A 17,827-nucleotide genomic window follows, 5' to 3' on the forward strand; every position below is an offset into this window, starting at 1 on the left:
TTTAGTTAAGTATTGAATAGATCATTTAATGATATTTAGTATTGATGGCAAGGGGGTGGGAGCAATAAGCTATGCTTCTTCTCACTCCTTTTGAATTTGCTTTTTTATTATTTTGTACTGCGTGTTATTCTGACGTTTCTGTTTATTATATCTGTTTTCAGTATGTATTTATGGTGTATTGTCTCTATTATTAAGGTTATTGTAGCAGTACATTTATATTGGGGTTCGGGAGGGGGTGAGGCGGGGGTCCCGAGACATTGCCAAAGCATTTCCGGGGGTCCCCGGCCAAAAACCAAGAACCCCTGCTCTAGTGTATACTCTCCCCACTCTTTGAGGTCAGAAGTTCAGATCAAATATATACAGTATATAGCGTCACGTCACTATGTCCCAGTGTCACCTTTAATGTTGATTCATATCGTATGTTCTGTTTAAAAAAAAACAAGTTGATTAGTCCTTGAGTAGGATTAGGTAATGGCAGTCGCTTCGTGGGACTGAAGATGTTTCAGAAGGTGGTAGGCTAGCAGTTGCTCAGTTCGAATTGCTATACCGATTCATTTCCGTGCAGCTAACATCCACTGCCAAGAGCTCCTAAGCATTATCTCATCACTTATCCGTGAGAGGATCTGGGATGAAGGAAGGCAGCCATAGACGTATGTCTATGTTCGCAGCAAGCTTGGCTTCCGTGTCGCAGTGCTTGTTGCGACCTATTGAATCGTTTTCCCCGGTGCAGTCTGGGAAATGTAGCTTGCTAGTTTGTATTCAGCTCAGTAATTGATTTGATGTCACTCAGTGCCACTATATTATCGAGTATCAGCAATTAGGCAAATATCACACACAGTGATAATGTTTAATGTCCATTTAATTCCGCAGTGGATATATCATAAGTTTGGGTTAGTCGTGTCATTCATTCAGTAGTGTTGTTGGAATGTATGATCATTAATTGCCTGTATATATATATATATCACTGTATGTATATTTATATCTATACCTTTATTGAGAGCACGTGACCTGATACCGGTCACGTGATCATGTGATCTGTGTATATAAGGAAGTGAAAATAAACACACAAGCTCTCTCAGCCATTGTCTAAGAAGCAACAGTATATCTGTCTCTCTGAGTTTCTTTGTTTGTCCTCCGTCATGTTTCCGGCTAGCTTTGAGTTATTGTTGGTTTGACGCGATACGCTAGCTTTGTTTAACAGGTCATGGAGCCCAGTGTTAAGAACAACAACAACCAATGGAGCCGGATTCGTTTTGACGGAGATGAAAGGAACTTTGATCACGGCACTGAGGAATGCGGAGGAGACTTTGAGTGATGGCTTGCTAACAGCTATGGTTCTGAAGGGGCTGCCAGAATCGTGTAAGCCATTTTTCCATCCACATCGCACAGAGTGACGACAGGATCACCTTTGCCGACTTTAAGGCCAAACTGAGGAGTTACGAGATCACTGAAAGGTTCAGTAGCAGTTCCGGGGATGACAGCGTGATGAGACTAAGAAGCAAGGACAACGACATGAGACTGTCCTGTTATAATTGCGGCCAGAGGGGGCACAAATCGTTTGAGTGCGGAGATGCTGCTGGTCAGAGAGAACAGAGACAGTGGTGCAGTCTTTGCAGAAGTCCAACACATAACGACACCAACTGTAGACGGAGAAGACGAAAAGACAGACTGTCCTGTTATAATTGCGGCCAGAGGGGGCACAAATCGTTTGAGTGCGGAGATGCTGCTGGTCAGAGAGAACAGAGACAGTGGTGCAGTCTTTGCAGAAGTCTAACACATAACGACACCAACTGTAGACGGAGAAGACGAAAAGACAACGTCAAGGTGACGCAGGATGAAGAGGAGCACACGTTCGCCTTCGGGGTGGGCCAGGTGAACCGCGACTCGGACGGCGCCAGGAGACCGAAGCAGAGACTTTGTCGGAGTAATACTCTGAGCAGAGGGCTGATGGTCGACACCGGGGCTACGTCACATATTGTGACCGACGTGAAGAAGTTCCGAAACTTCGATGAGAATTTCGAGCCACGGAGGAATGTTCTGGAGATGGCTGATGGAGTGAGGGCCTCTGGCGTAGCGCTGAAGAGAGGTACTCCAGTGTTTTACCTGAGAGATACCAAGGGTCGAGAGGTGGAAACGATGCTGAAGGGGGCGCTGTATGTTCCATCCTTTCCCCAAGACATTTTATCAGTCAACGCAGCAACATCAAATGGAGCCACATTCATCTTCAAAGAGGGACAGAACAAGTTCATCCAGAGACGGCACGACATTCGACATTAAGGTACATGACAGGTTGTTTTATGTAAACACCGTTGATGAGAGTATTGATGTTGATGAATGTCATGGGTGCTATGACATCAAGACGTGGCATGAGATTCTGGGACATTGCAACTACGAAGATGTGTTAAAACTGCAGAATGTAACTGATGGTATGGAAATTAAAGGCAAGGTTGATATTTCCAAGTTGTCATGCGATGTGTGTATAGAAGGTAAATTTGTTCAGAGCCGAAATAGAGAACCAGACCAAAGAGCTAAAGCAGCACTAGAACTTGTACACACTGATTTATCTGGACCAATTGATCCAACGGCTAAAGACGGATTCAAATATGCTTTAGCATTTACTGACGACTATTCAGGAGTTACTTTTGTTTATTTCTTGAAATCTAAGAGTGACACAGTCCAAGCTACAGAGAAGTACATTGCCGATGTTTCACCCTATGGGAAAATTAAGTGTATTCGTTCGGATAATGGTACTGAGTATACTTCTGGTCACTTTCAGGCATTGTTAAGCGGAAAGTCCATTAGACATGAGACCTCAGCTCCATACTCACCCCATCAGAATGGGACAGCTGAAAGAAATTGGCGAACGCTGTTTGAGATGGCCAGATGTATGCTGATTGAGTGCACCAAGGGAATTGTGGACATAAGCGGTAATGACGGCTGCTGTTATCCGAAATAGATGTTTCAATAAGCGTGTAGGACAGACCCCATATTACATGCTGACAGGAAAGAGGCCAAACCTTTCAAGAATGATAACTTTTGGGTCCCCATGCTATGCATATAAACAAAAAAAGAAAAAGTTGGATTCACGATGTGAAAAAGGGATATTTGTAGGATATGATAAAAATAGCCCAGCCTATTTAGTGTTTTATCCCGACACTGGGAAGGTAACTAAGCACAGATTGGTAAAGTTCATTCAAAGGAATGTCATTGAGATTCAGACCCAAACAGATTGGGATGATGATTGCAGTGGGGGAAGGACTGTAAACCACCTCCCTGAAGATAGGGAAACTAACGAGACACAAGAACAAGAGGTTGTGGTTGAAATTAGTGATTTGGCAAATGTTCAGGCAGGTGAAGATGGCCAAACCAGTGAGATACAGGAACAAGAAGCAGGGGAGATGGATGATTTGGTCAGTGCTCAGGCAGGTGACAGTGGCCAGAGTGCAACATATCCCAGAAGAAAAGTGAAACACCTCAGTATTTAAAGGATTATGAGTGTCAAGTAAAATCTGATGACCTAGATGACATAACCTTTGATTATTGTTATAGAGTCATTTGTGATGTGCCACACACAGTAAAGCAGGCAATGGCATCACCTGACTCTAAGTTATGGGCAAGAGCTATGGATGAGGAAATTGAATCACTAAAGGAAAATGACACGTTTACCCTGACTAAACTGCCAGAAGGAAAATAAATAGTGGGGGGTAGATGGGTGTATGCTTTAAAAACAAATGCAGATGAATCTAAACAATTCAAGGCACGTTATGTAGCCAAAGGTTTCAATCAAAAACCAGGTGTGGATTATGAAGAGACTTTTTCACCAACGGCAAACCAGACTAGTGTGAGGGTATTGATGCAAAAGGCAGCACAAGAGAATATGATCTTACACCAAATGGACGTCAAAACGGCCTATTTGCATGCACCAATAGAGATTTACATGAGACAACCAGAGGGATATGAAGTTACATCTGAGAATGGGGACATGCTGGTGTGTAAACTAAATAAATCTTTGTATGGTTTAAAACAATCAGGGAGAAATTGGAACAAGATGTTGCATGATTTTTTAACTAAAAATCAATTTATTCAGAACCCAGTTGATTATTGTGTTTACACAAGGGAAATGAAGGATCAAAAGGTATTCATTTTATTTTGGGTCGATGATATAATAATTGCAGCAAGTGATGACAATGTGATGATTGATGTCAAAGAAATGCTTACAGCAAAATTCAGAATGAAAGACTTAGGCAAATTGAAACATTTCATTGGTATTGATTTTGAACAAGGTGAACATTATGTGACTATGTCACAAAGGAAATATGTTGACAAAATATTGACTAGATTTTACATGCAGGACTGCAAGCCAAGAACAACACCCTGTGAGGCAAAGCTGAACTACACTGACAGCAGTGAGTCATTGGGGGATGTGAGAAAATACAGGGAAGTTGTGGGTAGTCTAATATACTTGACTACTTGTACCAGGCCAGATCTGAGTTTTGTAGTGGGAAAACTTTCGCAATATTTTTCTAAACCAACAGAAGAGCAGTGGATCACAGTGAAACATGTGCTGAGATATCTGAAGGGAACCAGGGAAAAATCCTTATGCTATAGGAAATGTGAGGAACTAGGCTTGATAGCATATAGTGATGCAAACTGGGCAGAAGATGCAAGTGACAGACGTAGCACTAGTGGTTATTGTGTCAGCCTAAACCCAGAGGGCCCTTTGATTTCATGGAGGTCTAAAAAGCAATACACCGTAGCACTTTCAACTTGTGAAGCTGAGTACATGGCTTTAGCGGCAACTCTACAAGAGTGTTTGTATTGATGGATTTCTTTACATGCAGCCAAAGATTTATGAGGACAATCAAGGTACAATAGCGTTAGCTAAAAATCCTGTACAGAGACAGAGGTCAAAACATATTGACATAAGATACCACTTTGTAAGATCAACTGTCAATGATGGTAAAGTGATTCTCGAGTATTGTCCAACTGAACAAATGGTTGCCGATGTTATGACAAAACCAGCCAGGCTGTGTCAATTGAGGAATTTTGAGGGTTTCATGTTTGGAGAATAACATACAGTCCAAGGTTTTTTTTGTTTCTCTTTCAAGGTTTTTTTTGTTGTTATTTCTTTGTGTACCAATTCACGATCAAGTGGGGGTGTTGGAATGTATGATCATTAATTGCCTGTATATATATATATCACTGTATGTATATTTATATCTATACCTTTGAGAGCATGTGACCTGATACCGGTCACGTGATCATGTGATCTGTGTATATAAGGAAGTGAAAATAAATACACAAGCTCTCTCAGCCATTGTCTAAGAAGCAACAGTATATCTGTCTCTCTGAGTTTCTTTGTTTGTCCTCCGTCATGTTTCCGGCTAGCTTTGAGTTATTGTTGGTTTGACGCGATACGCTAGCTTTGTTTAACAAGTGTCATCAGGACGATGGATCCAAATGTTGGAAATACTTTTGGCCCACGGTGCTCATTAAACGTTTATGGTAAAGTAGTCTATAGTTGTCTATAGTTGTGTAAGATGGCCAGTATACAGTATCTTGCTGTTCTATTTAACGTTGCAGTTAGTAGGGATGGGGCCGATTTTCTTTGTGGCTGCTTGGTAGCTACTTTATCAGGTGAAATCTTGTTTTAAGCCTTCGTTTTCTGGTACCAGCTCAGCGGCCTCGTGGTTAGACGTGTCCGCCCCGGGTCTGAGAGGTTGTGGCTCGATCACCGGCTGTGTCATACCAAAGACTCTGGAAAATGGTGCCAGTGCCTCCTTCGATCCTCGCCCCTCAGCATCAATGGTCGGAATGGAGTAAGTCCCTGCGTCATACTAGTGTCACGTCCAGGGGCTGTACGTGTACATCAATCCGCCTCTCACTACTGAACAAAAGTTAAGCTCCTGCCCCCGGGCATCATGACTTGGCAAGGCTTGTTTTCCGCTCATCTTAGTTATTGCAACTAATGGCTTTGGATGGCAATCAAAATTAACTAGACCTGTACGTGCCCATCGACCACCGGCCTACTTGACGTTGAGAATGATGCAACTTGGGATCCTAATAATACCCGTCATCATAGCACCCATTTTAACTATCTGTCCCTTTTGTGCCCGTACTGTATATGGAGATCTTCGTATCTGTCTGCCTCTGTCTGTCTGCATGTGCCTGAAGAGTGCAAACTGACCGTGAAAGTGGACTGGTTAAGTAATCAATTTAGGCTGATTAGGCCCACTGGCAGAGCCTGACCAGAGATTTTGTGGTGGTTCTGGACTCGATGCCGGGCACTGCACTCCCTGTGGGGGTGTGGAACGTGTGTGTCGAATTTGAAGTTGGTGGGGCAATCGGTTCTCGAGTTACGTGCATTACAACCGTGCACGCACACAGAGACGTGGCACATTTATAGTAGTGTGGCCGGTGGGAGCAGTGTGGGGTAGTGACGAGTAGTGTGGGCGTGTCTCTGGTGTGCACTCAAACTTCAGTGGCGCCAGAGGAGAGCGGGATCAAACATTTCTGTGAGAAGGCTGTAGCAAGCCGTGTTACTCGCAACGAGAGGGAGAGTTGCGAGCAGGGCTTCGATGCTAAAGTGTTCGGGTGAGTAGCCTTAGCCTAAAAGAGAGCTTGCTTCTGTGATCGCTAAGTTTGACATGCAGTATGTTTAGTTAACCAAACTGAATCGGTATCCCGTAGGAACGACAGTCCGTTCCAACGAGGAAAGGAGACGAGGCAGGGAGTTAGCAACTCACGTTGAAAAGGTATTGCTGTTGTTCCGGCTATTTGCACTATGTGTGTAATGTGTAATGTTTGTATCGTAATTTGTTAAGTAATGAAGGCAACGTGTCATGGTTTCCAGAGGGATGCAATGAGAGCTTGCCATTGTAATTCGTTTGGGGCGTCGCCCACGCTGAGGGTAGTGCAGTCATGAATTAAAGTGTAAGTTCGCTCTCTCTCTCTCTTTAGCGTTGACGTGTTTATTTGTATTTTCGAGATGTGTATGATTAATCCAAATGTAACTAAAAGGTAATTTAAATGTGGTTATTTCTAGTGAGGAACATGCTGGTTGAGAACCCACATCTATGTATTAATTGACGTGTGCTCAGCTGTAGCAGTTTGTCTTTGGTGAGTCCTTAGTTTATATATTGATAGCCCAGCTATATGTATTAATGTTGTATGGTAACGGGTTCATGGTGTATATTCATTGTGTTAATTTCCATTTCCTGTACAGATGTGATCACGAGTGGTCACTGCTTTAGCCATACTGAATTAAGCTGTAGGTTTTATTGGTAATAGGGAAAGCTAATGTTCTTGTATGATTTAATCTGTCTCTACTTTTATTGTTAACTTTGGTACGTAATAAAGTCCATATTTTATATATTGCATTTTCCAATAAAGATTGTATATTTTAATAATAAGTCTGTGGTCCGTCTAGTATGTACCTATAGCCTCTGGTTACAGTAGGATTCAAGTAAATAAATTCATAGTTAATGGCATCGACGTTGTCAAATAACTGTAGCCATTTGTCATCGCTTCCTCATCGAAGCTGTTTAGTGTAATACATGTATTAATAATAATAATTCAATCATAATACAAATAAGTGGCTATACAGGTCAGGCACACATCTTGGCCTGCTTTCTCTCAAAGCATGTTTTATCTGTGGCTCATGCGTTCAACATGTTCACGACCCTCAGATGTTCTTTTGGTCCTAGCTTTCTTTCAGCACAAATCACAGATGTCCTAAGGTTGCTACAGTCAGGAGATTCACCAATGATTCTTCAGCCGGTGTTGGCCGCCATGGCCGGTTGGGGTTTCTTCGAAGGTGATGGTTCTAGTATCTGGCGAAGAAGTAAATCCATCACCATCACCCATGTGCAGGCTGCAGTGCTGTCGATTCTGCAGCATGATTATAGATTGCTTGTATGGAGCATAGTAGTGTATCTCATCTTAGTTCCAGAAGAGGGTGGTCTTGCACAGTTTATTGGGTCTGCATGATATGAAGCTTATTTTAACTTCTTTAAAGCTCAAAATCAATTGCTCAAAGGCCTCATGAGAGCATATGCTGCTCATGTAAGTAAATTCATGAGAGCCTCTATCACTTGGGTGTTTAAATAGTTTAGGAAATAAGAGCTAAGACTTTTCTCTCTAAATATTGGTATCTCTCTTTAAATGGCTTATCGGGCTTGTGAGGTGTGGGAAGTCTCTTCTGCTGATCTTTGACCCTCAGCATGATCTCTGTTTTCCGATCCGTGCTTAGGATCCCCTATTCACTCTTCAAATCATTCAGTCAGGATGAAGTATAAGTAACTCTGTCTCTGCTTGTGTCTTTTAGTTTTGCATTGGGCAACCTGCTTTTGGCTGCATTCTGGACTCTGCAAGGTGGCGTGAGCACATTCCCTTGCTACTCCTGATTCTACTGCCATGCTGATGCGCCAGTCGCCAACCGAAACCCAGGCCAATCCTCAGCTGCCCATGGCTCACCATTACGTGCATCTAATCGGGAGAGCTTTCAGTTGTTGATTCAGGATGTAATGATTGCAGTGCCGTACTTGTTCAGGAATGGTAATCTTTATTACCTTGCATATACGGTGGTCGCTGGGGGAAGTTCTTGGTGGCACGTCACAAGCTAATGTTAAAAATGGTTCAGTAGGTTCCTCTATAGTGGCATTAGATAATGGTAATGGTTGTTTCCTCATATTGGCATTAGAGGAAAGCTGGTGTAATGGTAAAGTAATTGTTCCTCTATAGCGGCATTAGAGGATCATCGGGCCGATGGTGTTTATTCATACTGGCGTAGAGGAACGTTGGCGTAACGGAGAATGGTCGCACTACACGTAAGCCCTGTGAAATAGTTCAGGTAAGCCTCATGGCTGCGGCGTGCAGTCACGGCTACACTTAGCTCGTAAATTAGTATATCCTTGCAGGATCCAGAAATGCATAGCTTGTATTTCGTCACTATTCTAGTGGGACATCTGCCAGGATATATATCGGTTGAGTATTCCCGTAGGCCGATGGTGTTTCCTCATAAGGAACGTTGGCGTAACCAATGGTGTGTCCTCATACTGGCGTTAGAGGAACGTCGGAGTAATCGGGCCGATGGTGTTTCCTAACGTCGGCATTGCACTACACGTAAGCCAAGTGAAAACAGTTCAGTAGAATAACGGCGAGTGGCAGCCATGCAAGGCCTCTCTTCACTTAAAGTTTAAGGTTAGTATGTCCCAGCCGATCCCAGGTGGCTGTCTTCGTGTGTTGGGGGGGAAAAGGATGAGATATCGGCTCGGTCATTATTGGGTTGAGTCTTCTCCCCTCAGTTTCTCACTAGATAGGATATACCTCTACAGTAGCTCTGGAGGAATAAGGGCCTTTCTCGGCCCCACCTCTCTCCCTGTGTTTTAGGATCCAAGATGGCCGCAGCACCTGGAGGGGGTGGGGCATCGGTGAGCGGGCGGGGTCGACATATGACCTTACTGAGCTGCATTCAAGACACTTGCCTTGTGTCTGACACCTGACTTGTGTCTGAACACAGCTTTAATGGATGTGTTCTGCCCCCCTCCCCCCATCAAACAAAATGTTTGGTCAAACCATATGGGGTTCCATTGGAAATGCATTGGAGTGGCCATTAAACACAGACACAAGACAAACGCAAGACAGGTGTCTTGAATTTGTGAACGCAGCCCAGTAAGGCCACCCCCTCCTGGTGCTGCGGCCATCTTGGATCCTAAAACACAGGGAGAGAGGTGGGGCAGAGAAAGGCCCGTATTGCCTCACGGCGGCGGCGTGCAGCCATGGCTACACATTTATAGAAGCTCTCTTGCAAAGTTAGAATATCCTTGCAGGATCCAGAAATGCATAGCTTGCATTTTGTCACTATTCATAGTGGGACATCTGCCTGGATGTATATCGGTTGAGATTTCCCGTAGGGCGTTCTTGGTTCTGCTATGTTGGGGGGTTAGTATATCCGTGCAGGATCCAGAAATGCATAGCTTGTATTTCGTCACTTTGTATTCATAGTGGGTCACCTGCCCGGATGGACGGTGAGAGTTCACCAAACGTATGCGTATTGGGGTTTTTTATTGTATATCTATCTCCCTGCTCTTAATGTTTTACGATGGTGTTTAATCGCGCCGAGCAGGGAGAACATGCAGCAGAGCCGAACGCCAAGTCTAATATTGTATGCACACTTGTATTCTCATTCTCTAAGAAATATTGGTTAAATCTATTCGTGAGTTGTCTGACTGAAATGATGCGTAGCCTGTGGAGTTAGTTCAGGCAGACATACTCGAGGGGGTTCATGCCATGCTCAAGGCGCATACTATACTCAAGGGGTTAACATGCTGCATTACTATGTGGGTGTATAAGCGTGTGCAAGTCACACACGTCATTCGCTGATGTGGCAGTCAGCTGACCTATTGGGCGGGCTACTTAAGCTCACTAGTCTGCATGCTCTTCGCTGATGTGGCAGTCAGCTGACCTATTGGGCGGGCTACTTAAACTCACTAGTCTGCATGCTCTTCCTGCCTTCCTCTGCATATGGTTCCTGGTTGTTATGTGATGTTAGCTCCCAGCACCACCGGTGGGCTCTGTTATTTATGCTCCCCATGGGGGTTTTATTGTCCCTGCTCTTAATGTTTTATGATGGTGTTTAATCGTGCCGAGCAGGGAGAAAATGCAGCAGAGCCGAACGCCAAGTCTAATATTGTATGCACACTTGTATTCTCATTCTCTAAGAAATATTGGTTAAATCTATTTGTGAGTTGTCTGACTGAACTAGTGGTGTTAGCCCAACTCTCCAACATTTACATTTTTTTAATTCAGGATTCCAAGTGTGTGAGTGGGTTGTGCGTGTGGAAGCACTTTGGTTTCAAGGAGTGTGGTGTGGAACAACAAACCAATACCGTGTTAAGATGTGTTACAATGGTGTGTGTTAGGGTTACATTTCAATGTTGTGTGTTAGGGTAGGACAGTAACCAAAGTCGACTTCTCAACAAGTCGACTTCATTGTCACAAGTCAACTCGCACCAAGAGAAGTCGAACAAATAATTAAACTAGAAAGTGCCCCTCGGGGCACAGGCCTCCACCAAGCCAGGTCAGGTTGTGGCCTCCTGGTGGCGCTATAACAGGCCAATGTGAAAAGCGTGGGATATAATCCTCAGCCTAGTAAGAAAGTGTGTGAAAGATTTCACGTAAATTGCATGCTGCGTTCATGATTTGAGGCTTTTTGTTCAAAACGGGCCAATCTTGCAAACTTTGAAAGCTAATTATAGCCAAGTAGAATGGAATATGAAATATCGGACAGATCCGACTTGAGCACATGACTGTAGAGATACTGTGTAACGATTTGCGAGATTTTTGGACAGAATGGAGGAGGAGTAGTATCAAAATGTGTTTTACAAAAGCTGCCTCATGGTGGCGCTATAATAGGCCGCTCTAGAAAATGTGGGGCAGAGGTTCATCGTTGGCATCCATGGAGTGTGTGTGCAAAGTTTGGCATCGACCGGGTTAACTGTGCTGGAGATTAGCTGGTAACGGACAGACGGACGAAAGGACGGACGGGCGGACACACACACGGACGGAGTGCAAAACATACTCTCTCCCCATGCCTTTGGCCTGGTGGAGACAAAAATCTGATTGACTAAGATGTATGTGTTAACATGACAGTGGACAGAGTACAAATCCTGCTCATTTACAAACTATGTTTGCACCTTTGACAACCTGCAGCTTGAAAAGGCCTTCAGCTCAGCTCTGAACTAGAATCTGCACCTGGCTCGCTGATAACAAACTATCATTACACCTGGGAAAAACTGAATCCATTCTCTTTGGATCAAATAGTAATCTCCACAAGGCAGATGGCATCTTAGTTAGAGTGGGTGACAATATTATCGCACAGAAAGATGAAATTACCTACCTAGGTTCCATCCTGGAGGCAATGTTTTCCTGTGATAAAATGGCCACCAATGTAAAAAAAGAAAAACTCAACCAAAGAACAAGATTCCTATACAATACAGGATCTCCTCACTTTCACTGGTCAACAAAAACACCATGAAGACCCTAACAGGAGCCCTCGTAAAAGGTTTATTTGAATCCTTTAGCGCCATCTAGTGAACAGAACAGGACAGAGAACAGTGTGCATGGCAGGCAGAACAGGACTGAGAGAACAGTGTGCATGGCAGGCAGAACAGGACAGAGAACAGTGTGCACGGCAGGCAGAACAGGACTGAGAGAACAGTGTGCACGGCAGGCAGAACAGGACTGAGAGAACAGTGTGCATGGCAGGCAGAACAGGACTGAGAGACAGTCTGCTCCCACTCTACGGCGCTTGTTTCTTGTCCAAGCAGAAAACTTTGTCCCTTACTCTCTATCTGCTTCACTGGGTTTTTAATACATGGTGTTCTACCAAGTTCCATTGTATCAGTCTTATTAGTGCCCGTCATTAAAGACAAGTCTGGGAAGCTGAATAGCTCCGATAATTATCGACCAATAGCCCTGGCCAGTATTTTATCCAAGGTCTTGGAGAGGACTATACTGAACAGACTGGAGAAGTTTGTCCTGATGTCTGACAACCAGTTCGGTTTTAAACCTAAACATGGTACCGATATGTGTATCCTTGCCCTAAAGGAAATTTTAGATTTATATAACGGGCATAATACCACTATTTTTACATGTTTTATTGACTTATCGAAGGCCTTTGATCGTGTCAATCACGAAAAATTATTTAATAAATTACAGAACAGAGGGGTTCCTACCTCTTTAATAAGAATCCTGGCCTTTTGGTATACACATCAAACTATGTGTGTTAGATGGGGTAACTGTGTGTCGTCACATTTTACTGTGAAAAATGGCGTCAGACAGGGAAGCATTTTATCCCCTTTGCTTTTTAATTTATATATGGATGACCTATCTAAACAGCTGAACAGCTGTGATACAGGGTGTCGGGTCGGCGACACAGTCATCAACCACTTGATGTACGCAGATGATTTGGTCATCCTATGCCCATATAGTGCTGGCCTTCAGCAGTTACTGAGGGTCTGTTCTCAATATGGCTCAGACTGTGACATTATTTATAATGCGAAGAAGAGTAACATCATGATTGTAAGAACCAAGGAAGACAGTAAACTGTCATTTCCAGTCTTTTTTCTGTCTGGTACAGCCCTTAAAGTCTGTGATGAGGTCAAGTACTTAGGCCACTATTTAACAAATGACCTATCTGATGATAGGGACATATACAGGCAACGTAGAATGCTATATGCACAAGCAAACATGATTGTTCGTAAGTTTAGTATGTGTTCAACTTCTGTGAAGTCCACACTATTTATATCTTTTTGCACACCTATGTATACTGCCCACTTGTGGCGGCGCTACAAAAAGGGCAGTATGCAGAAACTCAATGTGGCTTATAATGATGCCATGAGACTACTGCTTAAAGTGCCACGGTGCAGCAGTGCAAGCGAAATGTTTGTCAGCATCGGCGTACCCACCTGCTCAGCTGTGCTGAGGAACCTCATGTACAAATGTATGTGTAGGCTGTCTGATTCTGCCAACAGCATTATTGTTATTCTGACTAACCCTTTATTGAGTTCAGTCAGGTTTGTTTCTAAACTGTGGAACCATTGGCGTGTAAGCCTGTATAGTATGCACTTGTGATTTTATGCAGACAATGTCTGCCTTTTGTTTGTCTCTGTATTTGTATGTTTTGTTTTTTTATGTCACTATGGACCTTGTGTCTTTAATAAAGTTTGATTGATTGATTGATTGTCCGGGTTAAACAGGAAGGTGGGGGCCTCTGTGAGGACCACAACACCACTCGCATTAGCTCACAGCCTTTAGCTAGCAGTACAACCAGCTACATTTTCTCAGCGATGCGGTACAAACTCAAAAATGATTTACGATCGTCGGGTGTGCGGCGGCCCACCATGGACAGCTCTCGAACCTTTGGAGATACGGTGCTTTGAAAATCAGGTTATAATGGAGGCTCAACGGAGCTGGATTTAAAAATCCCATCGTTGATGGGGACGGAGGCTCTCCATATTAGCCGGAGCAAGGCTAAAAGGTAAACAGACAGACGGAGCGTTCATATATGGAGTAAACGGTTGTCTACGAACATACGCGTAGATAGCACCAGTATGTACCATTAGCCTAGCTACATTTATAAACGTAGATAGCAGCGAAATAATTAACTATGCATGCACCCTTGGTACCACAGCACCTCAAAGGCCCTTAAAACAAGGCTCCAGACTTCACAAAACAAACTGGTCAGGCTACTACTTGGCCTCCCTCCCCGAACCCACCTCACCCCTGCCCATTTTCATAGGCTGCCGCTGGAATGGCTTAGGTTGACGACAGAGTACAGCATTTTGCAATTGGCCTGGCCTACAAGTTTCACTACCTTCACTACCAAGGTTCTTTCAAGGTTCTCTACCACCTTAAGATACCCATGTTCCTGTCTAAATACTTCCTTAATGTAAATGAAGTCCACAATCTCAACACCAGAGAAATGAAATGATTACTATATTTACCCAGGGTATCTGGGCTAAGCTCAAGAACTTGTTTCCAGCCAGGCCCTGCTCATAGAACATTTCATCGTAGTGGTTCAATGCCTTGTTCAAGGGCACTTCAGCGGTGGTAATTTTAACGTGTCGGACCGCTGATTCGAACTGGCGACCTTCCGGTATCAAGACCGCTCCGCAATCCGTTCGGCCACCGCTGCCAAGAGGGAGTTCAACAAACTACATGCAACCCAGATTTGGCTCAAACAATGGATTAAATGTGGAACGCCCTACCAACAGCAATTAAGAAATGTGAATCCCAAATTCCTTCAAAACCTATGGGCGTCTGCAGTTCGAAACTGGTCCCCAAAGTCCCCCCCCCCCAAAAAAACCCAACAACAAAACAAGTTACAATATGATTACTGCTGGTAGTATAAGTATTAACTACTGCTTGTTTAGGATCACATTTATAACAAACTGATTGATTGAAGTATTTATTAACAGTTTGCAGAATTACAGTACATTTCAAGTACAACTCAATACAAAAACTGTTGACTGTGGACGACACCAGAAAGCATTACTTGTTTACAATCGGGTCCACCCTTTTCAATTAATCAGAACATGTAGAGACGTACAGAGATACACTTCTATATAGTAACCAAAAACAGGAAATCATCATAAAAGGAGGTAAAAGGGGAAAACATCTAGGGCTGCATCTTGTGCCACCCTTAACCCTAGCCGCAATTTGCAACTCTAGATTTTTTTATAATGGGATGAATCTTGAGTTGCAATACCCTCCATTGACTCCCCACTCATCATTTTGCGTTTGCGATCTGCTTGTCTTAAACGACGTTAAACTCACCAACATTGCAGCTGTAGTCCAAGCTTGAATTATTCTCTTTCAATCTGCCGAGCTTGTTTTTCATAAAAATCCCCCGTAGACATGTTATGAGCTACTTTCTGTCAAGAAATTCTGTGCAAGTGATTATTTTTCTAAGTGCTGGAGTTTGGAAGCGCTCGTCGTAAATCACTGAACGTCCCTGCATGCATCTGTTTCGCATTTGCACATAATGCAGGAGGCAGCAGCGCGACCCCTTAATACAAACGAGCGCTTCCAAACTCCAACATTTCTTCTTCTTGACAGAAAGTAGCTCATAACATGTCTACGGGGGATTTTTATGAAAAACAAGCTCGGCAGATTGAAAGAGAATAATTCAAGCTTGGACTACAGCTGCAATGTTGGTGAGTTTAACGTCGTTTAAGACAAGCAGATCGCAAACGCAAAATGATGAGTGGGGAGTCAATGGAGGGTATTGCAACTCTAGATTCATCCCATTATAAAAAAATCTAGAGTTGCAAATTGCGGCTACCTTAACCCTTATCCCTAAACGTATTTGCCATTTTTTTACTATTTTGAAAAACATTTTACGTTGTGAGCTTGTAGATCAGCTATTTTAACTATTTAAAAAAAATAATAAGGGGATAAGGGGATAAGGCAAGATCATATAACCCATAGTGAGGGGAAAAGGGGGCCAGTTTTGAATTGCAAAACAAGTTACAATATTATTATTGCTGCTAGTATTAACTACTGCTGGTTTATAACAAGTTACAATATTATTACTGCTGCTAGTATTAAGTACTGCTTGTTTAGGATCCTTTATAACTAACAAGCAGATATGAGATAAATACTCGTCGTGTTGTTCCATTTTAAAAGATGAGTCAATAATATAAAAGATAAATGTAGTAAAAACAAGGTGAATCAGTTAATCTTACCTGCTGTGTTTCAGGGTTGAGCTGCTTAACGACCACACTGTTTTCAAACCGTTTAAAACCTTTTACTATTATTATTATTATTATTGTGTTGTCAAACCACACTGCTAGCAGGCTAACAGCTAGCTGTGTGTGAACGCAAATAGGCCTACTGTGCAAGGGCTGTGCGCATGCGCACTAGCCCTGCTGCTGCAGAGTTTAGAGTAGAGACGGCACCGGATTTCTCCTCTCATCCACTTGCATTCAGTTGCTCAAAAGCGCATGAGGCGATTTCACTCCTCCTTCCGGCTAGGAACAGAGTGCATTCTGGGAAGAATTGGGCCAAATCGTGAACGCGCTGGTCCGTTGACTAGCATTGCACGCGTTCGCGTATGAAAGAGCGTCCACGTGTCGTCATGAACGTGCGCAATGATAGTCAACGGACCAGAATTGGCCCAGCGCTGCAATACCAAATTCGGCCACTATGTCCATTTCTCCTCAGGGTTTCCTCCGGGTGCCGTCTCTATTCATATACTCTAAGCTGCAGAGGCAGCAGAGCCATATGTAAGACAGAGTTACGACAACTCTGTTCACTTCACGGGGCTTTACGGAATGCATTGGAGTCTATGGGCTCGCGCGAGAACATGAACCACGTGACAAGGCTGTTTTCTGCCCCTCAATGTCGTAACTCTCTGTGGCTCTGCCCTGCTGGAGCCTGGAGCGTGCACGGTGCACGTACCATAAACGGTCACTAGGGGGAGCCATGGTACAGTGTAATACAGTGGGGCGCAGCTATGGAACAGCTATAGAGCTGATTACTCTCCCATAGAGATTTACTAAAATATTGATATCAATTATTCTAAGCCTAGAATCAGTCCATCCAGGATCCTGGTGAGTGATCATGACCATAACACCTCTGATTCTGAGAAAACAAACAAACAACAAGATTGCATATTTAATTATATGATTTACTACATTTAATAAATGCTCTTTGTTTAGCGTTTTTCATTTTCATTTATTCACAGAATCAGAGGTTTTATGGTCATGATTCACCAGGATCATGGAAGGCTTGATTCTATAGCTTAAAATAATTTATATAAATATTTGAATACATTTAAGTATATTTTTTAAATAAATGTAGAAATATTTGTGGGGGGAAAATGAATGGTCATCAAAGTCTATCTTCACTAAATCATTTTAAATGTAAACTTAAAACCATTTGATGAATCACATCTAACAATTCAATGTCAGTCTCTTCCACACACACTACACATACACTTTACATTTCCACTAATATGTATTTTTACTTTTTCATTTATACTGTGTATCCATTTTTGTATTATTCACGTTTGATTTTATGATTTCTTTTGTTAAATTAGATTAACTTTATAAATCCCCACAGGGTTTTCTAAATCTCACCCTACAATATGTTGTTGTTCCAAATGTGTTGTTTTAAAATGTGTGAATACAAAAATAAAAATAGTTCTATCCATCATAGAAATTGTATTATAGCAAATACATTACACCAATATTCCCTTTATTCTAACTCCAGCTAATCCAGCTCTTTCCATTCCCTCCTTTCTTCTGTATACTTCCTGCAG

The 17,827-nt window shown here is 42.9% G+C and overlaps 1 protein-coding gene across 1 annotated transcript in view; it reads right to left on the reverse strand.

Moving 5' to 3' along the window:
- Window positions 1-16,380, reverse strand: part of LOC306937279 (uncharacterized protein) — a gene marked incomplete at its 3' end in the record, with an annotated part of 29,781 nt that extends 13,401 nt beyond the window's left edge. The window contains exon 1 of the mRNA XM_079520945.1: window positions 16,251-16,380. The remainder of the gene's footprint in view (window positions 1-16,250) is intronic.
- Between the last annotated feature and the right edge of the window lie 1,447 nt (window positions 16,381-17,827).

This window comes from Electrona antarctica, assembly GCF_951216825.1.
Source record: "Electrona antarctica genome assembly, chromosome: 14".
NCBI lineage: Eukaryota > Metazoa > Chordata > Actinopteri > Myctophiformes > Myctophidae > Electrona > Electrona antarctica.